We start from the raw sequence: 10,581 nt of genomic DNA, 5'->3' as shown, positions 1-10,581 counted from the left end.
TCAAGCAACCACAAAGGTCAAACTTGAGCTTTTCACTAGCAACAAGGGTAATACAAACTTCTCAATCCAACCACACCACGAGTTGGTTGTTCTTGAGCACCTCTAACCGTCTAGGAGCCAAGCTCCAAGAGTAATAGATGTGGAAAGTGTTGGAGAATGCCAAGAGATGCCCAAGAGAGGTGAATCTCTTGGGGAAAGCTTGAATCTTGCTTGGATCTTGCTCAAATCAAACCCTAGGCCAAAGATTTGGAGTTGGGAAGCTAGGGTTTCACTTTGGGAAGCTTTGGAGTGCTTAGAATGTGCTTGAGACTCAGTTTCACAGGTTAGGCAAGTGTTCTTCTCGAATGGGGGTCGTGGGGTATTTATATGGTCTCACTGGAAACTAGCCGTTAGGCAGTTTCCAGTGACCTGGCGGACTGTCCGCCAGGCCTGGCGGACTGTCCGCCAGGAGCTCTCGGGTTTAGGCAGATTAAGCGCCCTGGCGGACTGTCCGCCAGGACTGGCGGACTGTCCGCCAGGAGCTCTCGGATTTGCATAAATTTCTACAAGGCTTACTCTCCGGATTTGATTTATTGGTGATCTTCCACACACTTTCCACATCCCCCTTGATAGTACGGTATACCTAAACTCAAGAAAACATAAAACAAATAAATTTCTCCACTTGCAACTCTTTTCTTGATCCGGTACCGTTCTCCAACTTTGAATAGTCGTCAAGATTCACTCCTTTTTCTTTTCTCCTTTTTGGTTTCTTTGACCCCTGCTGATTATACTCAATTGAAGCATTAGTTACTCATTTAGGTTGTTATTAATCACCAAAATAGGTCATTAGGCCTAGATGCACTTTCAACTCGGCGACTTCGTCGAATCTTTTTCTTTTTCCACGAGTTCTTTCGAGTTAGCAGGGCTTCATCGCTTCGACCTCCGCCTTGCTGGTAAGTTCAGCGTTTATCGAGTATTTTTCTAAACTTTAACTTTAGGCGCATCGCTATTGTTTTATCTAGATTTACTCACAATTTATCGATACGTGCTAGATCTGCAAATTTTAACTCAAATCTTGTAGTTTTAGTTTTTATCACTAATTGATCCAGCTCGAAATAGTTTCTATCACCTAGATTGGATCTATTAAAATATATTGCTTCGCAGCCGATTTAGATATGTTTTGAGGGTTGTTTATCGAGCTCTTTTTAAGTTACATTTTAGTAGCTTCTTGCATCGCTCACGTTACCGCAATCGGCTTTCCCAGCTGTTTGTCTTCATTCGTATCGGCAGCTTTGCCGTTACAACCAATCGGAGAGATTCGGTACACCAGCCGTTTCGATCCTAAATTTAACATCTCGTTTCCTTGTCAATCAACAGGTCAGATTGACTGGCACGTCTCTGGTTCATGATTCGGTGTGCTAGTATGTGAGGGTCGCTGCATGGTTTTTGCATCAACAGCCTCTGAGATACAACGAGGTCCCGATCTCTATCTCCAGGGACGATCAATGGACCAGTTTCTATGCTGCTCGTATCGATAGAGGTAACCGAGAACGGGACGGGATACAGGAGAAGGTATATCCCGTCCGTATTTCCGAAATCCCATTTTTTATCCGGGATGAACCCGTATTCATCCCGTTTTCAATTTATACGGGATAGGCTAAATTAGACGGCCTGCCAACAGCCCAACCCAGCACTCGACTCTCGTCCAGCTGCCGCGCCCAAATAAGAATTGCCGCTGCGCTTCTGGTCGTGGTCTCTTGGATCGCGTGTGCTGCCCTCCTAGCCAAGGCTGCGCAAGCGCGCAACTACGCTCTAGGCGCCCTCTGTTAGATGAAGTTACGATACTCTATGTTGTTAGAGATAATATTCTAGAAGTTTCTCGTGCATGTAATCTTTAGCCAAATGAATCAATCTCCTATAGATAGAAAGGATATATTCTAGGCTATGTATAGATAGAAACTCCAACAATAGATTGATTCGGTTGCCTTATTGTATAAGCTGTTGCACCCAGTCTTGGTGCCTATATAAACACGCAATCTGCGGCCACCTAAGGGTGGTAGAAACGCTTCAACCATTCCAATCTACATGGTATCAGAGCCAGGTCCTCTACAACACATCCATCATGGAGAATAGCTCCTCAAATTCCACCACCATCCCCTCCTACTTCTCGATCCCGGTCACCGAAAACTCACCAAAACCAACTACCGCCTATGGAGTGCCCAAATCCTGCCGCCCATCCGCTCTGCCCACCTCTACGATCTGCTCATCGGCAAAGAAAAGATGCCGGCTGAGACTGTCTTTGTGATGACTAACGGTGCCTCTACGGAGAAGCCCAATCCCGAGTACATCAACTGGGTGACTCGCGATCATGCGCTGCTGGGATATATCCTCTCCTCTCTAACGCGCGAGATCTTGATGGGTGTCACGACAGCCACGACCTCGGCCGACGTCTGGAGCTCCCTCGCGGCCATGTACGGATCTTGCACACGTGCGCGGTCCGTCAACATGCGCATTGCGCTCGCCACCACGAAGAAAGGAACGGCCACAATGGCCGAATTCTACTCCAAGATGAAGAGTTATGCCGACGAGATGTCGGCGTCCGGCCAACCTCTGGGCAATGAGGAGTTCGTCGCCTACATCCTCACCAGCCTTGATGAAGAAATCTACAACCCGCTGGTGTTGTCCATCGTCACTCGCGTTGAGCCAATCTCCCCTGCCGAGTTATACTCGCAGATGCTCAGCTATGAGCTTCGGCTTGCGAAGCAGTCTGGCGGCGGGTACGCTGCTCATGGATCAGCCAATGCGACTACTCGTGGTCGTGGTGGCTCCTGGCGTGGCAGTTCTCCAAATCGCAGCCGCGGACGCTCGCGCGGCAATGGCTGTGGCTCTCCTTCGTCGTCATCGCGCGGCGGCTACAGCAACAATAGCAACTTCAGGCGCAGTTCCGGTCCACCGGCAGATCAATCCGGTGGCCAGTCTCGTCCACGCTGCCAAGTCTGCTTTAAAGTCGGTCACACAGCTAATATATGTTGGTACCACTTTGATGAAGAATTCACTCCTGATGATCGGGTTGGGGCCATGGCGTCATCCTCCACTGCTGCTGATCCAAACTGGTACCTTGATTTCGGTGCGACTGATCACATCACCGGTGAGCTGGAGAAGCTAACAGCTCATGATCGTTACAATGGCAATGATCAGATTCGGGCGGCTAATGGTGCAGGTATGGAGATTACTCACATTGGTCATTCTGTTTTGCCCACTTCCTCCCGCCCTCTGCACCTAAATCATGTCCTTCATGTCCCTCATGCCCATAAAAATCTTGTTTCCATTCATCATTTCAATCTTGATAATAACACCTTTATTGAGTTACATCCGTTCTTTTTCTTGATTAAGGATCAGGCCACGAGGAAAGTGCCGGTGCGCGGACCATGTAGGGGCGGCCTCTACCCGTTGACATCTCTTGCACCAACTACCCAGAAGCACATCCTTGCCACAATAAAGCCATCCTCTGAGCGTTGGCATTGCAGATTAGGTCATCCATCGCGTGATATTGTCGCTCGTGTCATTAGAAATAATAATTTAGTGTGCTCAGGCTTAGATAACTTGGAGTCTATTTGTGATGCCTGCCTTCGTGCTAAGGCCCATCAGTTGCCTTATCCTCAGTCGACCAGTCAGTCTGCTGCTCCTTTAGATCTGGTGTTCTCCGATGTCTAGGGACCCGCCATTGATTCCTTTGGTAATAAAAGATATTATGTCAGCTTCATTGATGATTATAGTAAATTTACTTGGATCTATCTTCTTCGCTATAAGTTTGAGGTGTTTCAATTCTTCAAAGAATTTCAAAGCCTAGTTGAGCGCTTGCTCAATAGAAAAATCATTGCTATGCAAACCGATTGGGGTGGCAAATATGAGCGGCTTAATTCCTTTTTTCGTACCATTGGCATCACTCATCTGGTGTCCTGCCCCTATGCTCATCAGCAGAATGAGGTCGCCGACCGTAAGCACAAGCACATTGTTGAGATGGGCCTCTCTTTACTCGCTAATGCGTCTATGACGCTCAAGTTTTGGGACCAAGCGTTCCTCACCACAACACATCTTATCAATAGAACTCCTACTAAACTTCTTGATTATGACACACCGCTCCACCGTCTCTTCGGTACTACCCCAGATTACTCTAATCTACGCATCTTTGGCTGTGCATGTTGGCCAAATTTGCGGCCATACAACACCCATAAACTCCAGTTTCGGTCCATTCGGTGTGCTTTTCTAGGCTATAGCAATCTTCACAAGGGTTACAAGTGTCTTGACATCTCTACGGGCCGTGTTTATATTTCACGTGATGTTGTTTTCGATGAGACGCTTTTTCCCTTTGTTGCTCTCCATCCCACAGCCGGTGCTAGATATACCTCTGATGTGCTTCTTCTTCCCGATCCTAATAATTCTCGGGCCAACTCAGATGATTTTGTGACTAATTCTCCTGCTGAATTCAGCATGCTTGCTCCGATTTTGTGGCCTAACCAGCTTTTGCAGCCACTGATGGTCCCTGCTGGAGATTCTGTCCCGGCTGGTGGCCTCAATCCTGGCGCTGATCTTTTGCCGAGCTCTATGCCACACTCCTCCGAAGCGGCTGCAGGTGCGCCTAGCAACGTGGTGCTTCCCACCACCACGGCCGCATCAACAGCACCGGCCACTTTGGGATTGCCCCGTGCCGACTCTGGCGCGGCTGGTCCCTCTCTTGCCGATGGCCATCTGCCCTCAGCATCTATTGGTTCCATGCCATCAGCCTCGGGTCCTGTTCCGCTTCCTGCTAGGCGCACTCGGCTACAGAGTGGCATTGTGAAATTCAGAAAGTTTACAGATAGCACGGTCAGGTATGGAAATTTGGCGATTTGTGAAAAACCCTCCAGTTTGTCTATTGCATTGTCTGAACCAAACTGGAAAGCTGCCATGGACCTAGAATTTTCTGCCCTTATGCGGAATAAAACATGGCACTTGGTTCCTCTGGCACCTGACAGAAATTTGATTGATTGCAAGTGGGTTTATAAACTCAAGAGAAAAGCTGATGGGTCTATTGACCGTCATAAAGCTCGATTGGTGGCTAAGGGCTTTAAACAGCGTTACGGCATTGACTATGATGACACTTTTAGCCCAGTGGTTAAATTTGCTACTGTCCGCCTTGTTTTGTCTCTTGTTGTCTCTCAGGGTTGGAGCCTCCGTCAACTGGATGTGCAGAACACGTTTCTTCATGGTGTTCTAGAGGAAGATGTGTATATGAAACAGCCTCGTGGGTTCCAAGATCCTTCTCATTCGGATTATCACTGTAAGTTGGACAAGGCCCTGTATGGTTTGAAACAAGCTCCGCGCGCTTGGTATTCTCGGCTTAGTCTCAAGCTTCAAGCTCTTGGTTTCACATCATCCAAAGCTGATATACCTTTGTTCATTTATAAGAAGGGTGCAGTCACCATTTATTTATTGGTGTATGTTGATGATATAATAGTTACAAGCTCTTGTCCGGCTGCTGTTGATGCTCTGTTATCTGATCTGAAAGCTGAATTTCCGCTTAAAGACTTGGGGCCCCTTCATTATTTCTTGGGCATTGAGGTTAACCGGTTGTCTGATGGCATTCTGCTCACTCAAACCAAGTATGCCTCAGATATTCTCAGGCGCGTTGGTCTGTCGGACTGTAAGCCTGTTACTACTCCCCTCTCCACCTAGGTGAAATTGTCAGCATGTGATGGTGATCCGCTTGGACTAGATGATGCGTCCAAATATCGCAGTATTGTGGGAGCTCTTCAGTATTTGTCTCACACCCGGCCTGATCTTGCTTTTTCCATAAATAAGGTATGTCAGTATTTGAGCTCCCCTACAACAGCTCACTGGACTGTAGTAAAACGCATACTGCGGTATATCAAGTTTACTCTTGGTCTTGGCCTCAAGATTCGGCAATCATCATCGACTCTTCTTAGTGCCTTCTCCGATGCGGATTGGGCCAGCTGCTCTGATGATAGGAAATCTACGGGTGGCTTTGCTGTTTTTCTTGGGTATAACTTGATATCCTGGAGCGCCAAGAAGCAGCCAATGGTGTCTCGGTCAAGTACCGAGGTGGAGTACAAATCCATGGCTAATGCCATGGCTGAGCTTATGTGGGTTCAGTCCATATTGAAGGAGCTTCAAGTCTCTTATCCTCCTGCTGCTCGACTCTGGTGTGACAATATGGGGGCTAAGTACTTGTCATCGAATCCGGTCTTTCATGGTCGAATGAAACACATTGAGGTTGATTATCATTTTGCTCGAGATCAAGTTGTCAAGCGTCTGCTCGATGTTCGGTTTATATCCACTCAAGATCAGTTAGCCGATGATTTCACCAAGGCTCTTTCTCAACAAAGACTACAAGAACTTCGATGCAATCTCAACTTAGACAGTTGCGATTGAGGGGGGGTGTTAGATGAAGTTACGATACTCCGTGTTGTTAGAGATAATATTCTAGAAGTTTCTCGTGCATGTAATCTTTAGCCAACCGAATCAATCTCCTATAGATAGAAAGGATATATTCTAGGCTGTGTATAGATAGAAACTCCAACAATAGATTGATTCGGTTGCATTATTGTATAAGCTGTTCAACCCAGTCTTGGTGCCTATATAAACACGCAATCCGCGGCCACCTAAGCGTGGTAGAAACGCTTCAACCATTCCAATCTACACCCTCTACCCCCCCAGCTGCTGCTTGCCTGCTTGTTTGCTGGAAGGCTGGATGCAGTGCACCATGCCCAGCCGTTAACCTGTGCTCATACGCTGATCTGGACGCCTGGGCTGCTAGTGTTGGCTCTGCCTATAATGCTGCCTAGTCTGTGCAGCACCTCAAATCTGATGGTACGTGCTTACGTATGTCTTGTAAGTGCACTTGGCCCCCTAAGTGGGTTTTGATGTTGATGACATGCATAATTAAGGAGCTAATGATCTTATCAAGTTTTGAATAGGTTAAAGTTCAATGAAATGAAATATTTGCGTAAAAAGACGCCAATTTACTTGATAGACGGTGTTGGAGCTCAAAAGAAGATTTTTATTTATTTCCTATTTTTAATTTGAGTATAGGAAACACTATACTATTAAGAGGGATGCGAAGAGATGACTTAAAGATATCAAAGTGCTTCATTGAGATGCTAACCATCAAAGAAAGATACAAATCACATACTTGTGCACTTAGTTTTCATACTAACTCATTGTGTGTCGGACCCCTGTCGGAAGTTGCTCAATAGTTCCGACAGAGGGTCCTCGGCCGGCTGATTTTAATTGTCTCCGAAGTTCCAACCCTGTGTTGGATATTCCGGCAATCACTTGACTAGCACACTAACAGCTAGTTTTTTGGGCTCGGATATTTATACTCCTTCAGCCCCTCCTTCATTTGCTGTTGTTCTTCCCCGATTAACACCTCCACAAGCTTTTACTCCACTCCCCAATCCTTCATTTGATTCGAGCTAGGGCTTTGATGAGAGCAAGATTGAGGCGTGAGACTTGAGTATTGAGTGAGAAGGCAGCCAAGTTTATCTCAAGAGCGCTTGAAGCATCTTCATCCATCGATTCACATTTATTACTCTTCTGTAGCACACCCTGCAATGACTTCGACCAGCGGACCAGCCTATCCAATACCCTACGCCATTTATTACTCCTGAAGCTTGGTTCTACACGGTTCGGTGTCGTCCGGTTGAGTGTCCCCTCGTGTGTGTGCGCCTCGGAAAGTTTGTATTACCCATCCTTTGTGGATTTCATAGTAATTGACTTAATCCTCCTTTGTGGTTGATCGAGTGAGGTAAAGGGTTAGTGGAAGACCTGGCTCTTTGTGAGCTCCTGAACGGAGACGCAACTTTCTTAGTGGAAGTGAACTTCTAGAATAAATCTCTTATGTCTTGTGCTTATTGGATTTATTTAGTTCTTGTTTACCTAGAGTTTATTTTATGCCGATCTACGTACTCGAGTTGTTATGCTTGCAAAGATCATTTGCAGAAGGCTCCTAGCATCATACGCAACTTTTGTTTCAGCCAGATTCTGCATTTTCGAGTTTACTTTTGAATTTCGCAAAAAGAAATTCATTTCGTCGGAAGTTCCGATCCTGTGTCGGAAGTTTAGATCCATTGGAACTTCCTACATAGTATCGGAAGTTTCGATCCATCAGAACTTCCTACACAGTGTCGGAAGTTGCGAAAAATTTAATTGCTGCAAAGAATTTTCAAATTTTCCAGATATGCCTATTCAAACCCCCTAGGCATCACTAATATCCTTTCAGTCATCCTGGTGTAAGTTTCCAGTTCCCATCCTGTTCCCGTTGTATTCCCATCCGTATTTGTTCATTTTTGTATACCCATCTATCCCGGTTCCCATCCTGTTTCTGGCTATTTCGGTTCCGGTCCCGTTTCTGGTGAAAAAATACGGCAACGGAAATAGGTAAGAGGTTTTTCCGTCCGTTCCCGTCCATTTTCATCCCTATTGGGGTTAGGGTTGGATTGGGAAGCAGCTAGTGCTAACCTTTTTTGCTACCGTTAAGCTTGCCATGTTTACGACTAACCACTCTGTGCCTAAGGTCCTAATCTGGCTCCTGTAATTTATAAGTTGGACTTGCTAGAGTCCGGACGTCCGAATGGTTAGTCTTAATCTGGCTCACTTCCTGCTAGCGTCCACGTGGATAAAACAGGCATCCTCCCAGGCCGTAACTTTATCCGGACCACCCAGACCCATGGTACCAACCGGCCGGCCGGTCGGCTGGAGCCTCGGCCTACGTCTCCAACTGAGGGGACGACCAAGACCTAAGCCTGTACTACGGTCCCGGCCTAAGACACTGGTCGAACCCCGCCACGCACGTGTCGCTTTCCCCTACTAACAAGGTCGGGGTCGTCCGAACCTCGCACAAATACCGTCGCTAGGGGCAGGTGCTGAGGATAAGGACGGACGCACCAGAGTCAATTACCATACAGGGCCAACCACTCCCACCACAGCGGTTACAGTCCCTCTTACTACCACTGCAGAGGGACACTATTTCACCTGCCCGTCCTCGGGAAGGGACAGGACACAACATCATCACAATGCGACGGACACGCCTCCATCACAATGGAGTGACGGGGCGTACCGCCAGGGATTATCATCGCACGAATCACCCCCCCCCCCCCGCCCAAGATAAGATGGCCACCCCACGACTCAAGATTTGGACGGCGGTTATCGGAAGGTCCCGACTGACACAGCTGGGGATCCGAACCGGCGAAGCGAGGAGCGCTATCTCTTTTTACCTTACTCTTTCTACCTTTGGCTCCACTGTAATGGAGACCCCTCTTGGACTATGAAAGAGAGGGTCATCCGCCTAGAGGAGAAACCTAGACCTCAGCAGATCTCGATCATACCATATCATCGCTCGCAAGCTTGTAACTCCCCAAACTCTCACGAGCATCTGAGTTTAAGCAATACAACCGACTGACCTCCGACTGGACGTAGGGCACGATTGACTGAACCAGTATTAATCTTGAGTCATTGTGTGCTAGGCCACATCCGATCATAACGCGCGATGCACACTTCGAGTAGGTTTAGTTATCGGCCATTTCCAAACCGACAATGTGCGTCATGTTTCTCGCAACATTTAATCGTCAGATTACATTATGTGTTGTAGCATTGAAAAATACAACATTCCCACCTAGCTACTGCAACATGTGAAAACATCTTGTGCAACATATCGCGAAAAAAGAACCATCTAACATCAAATGGTCACCTAATAAAATATTCCAAATTACCTTATGATTGCAGCTTAATAGAAAAGCCACAATAAAACTAGAATGAAATATTTGCAACATCTCGAATCAACAAGTGAAACATCACAAAGCTACCTATTGGAACATCTCAAAATCAACCATGCCATATGAAAAAATATCTGCTAATCCCTGTAGATTTGGTCAACCTTGATCAACCATCATGTACTATAAAAAGTACCTAGTTCAATATGGAAGAAAAAAAAGCTATACAACATTACAGATCAACCCATGTAACATCTCAAACTACCATGCAACGTCAAAAACATATTACTACTACATCACAAATTGCCTACCGCAACATCATTAAATCAACTATACATCCCAGTTGCTGAGAAATAGAGGTGCATGGATAGGTCCTCGTCATGCTTGAGAATAAGCACAACTGCGTAGATAAGGATCAAGAGGAGGTCGAGCACGACCACGAGGCAATTGAAAGACTAGGCCCAATCAGCGTATCATTTCTCTATGTGCTCCGCCGTGACCTCCTGTATGAGCAGTAATGGCTGATGGGCTCAAGGATATGAGAAGTCAAAGAGCGTGGGGATAGTTAAAAGATAGGAAAATTCTCTGGAAGGCTCTCAAGCAAATGACGCTTCCTTCTATGGTTCTGGAAAACTGAGACGCCCTTCTGTAGCCTCCTTTTTTTTTCTTTCCCTTCCACGGCCCTCCCGTTACATCTGCAGTTAAGTCCTAGTTAAGTGACTGTGAAAAGACCATAGTACCCCCGGACGAAATCCCCTGCAAGGCCCTCAAACAAATCACGCTTCCTTCTATGGCCCTGCAAAACTGCAACTTTCTTATTCGACCGTGATAA

General features: G+C 46.6%; 1 non-coding gene across 1 annotated transcript; it reads left to right on the top strand.

The window, feature by feature from the left end:
• The first annotated feature begins 2,586 nt into the window (after positions 1–2,586).
• LOC112878368 lies at positions 2,587–2,728 on the top strand. The gene has a single exon (XR_003225698.1). It is a non-coding gene; the product is annotated as a small nucleolar RNA Z247 (small nucleolar RNA).
• Positions 2,729–10,581: the final 7,853 nt, after the last annotated feature.

Source organism: Panicum hallii, chromosome 9 (genome assembly GCF_002211085.1).
Source record: "Panicum hallii strain FIL2 chromosome 9, PHallii_v3.1, whole genome shotgun sequence".
Lineage (NCBI taxonomy): Eukaryota > Viridiplantae > Streptophyta > Magnoliopsida > Poales > Poaceae > Panicum > Panicum hallii.
This window is presented reverse-complemented; position numbering and strand designations above follow the sequence as displayed.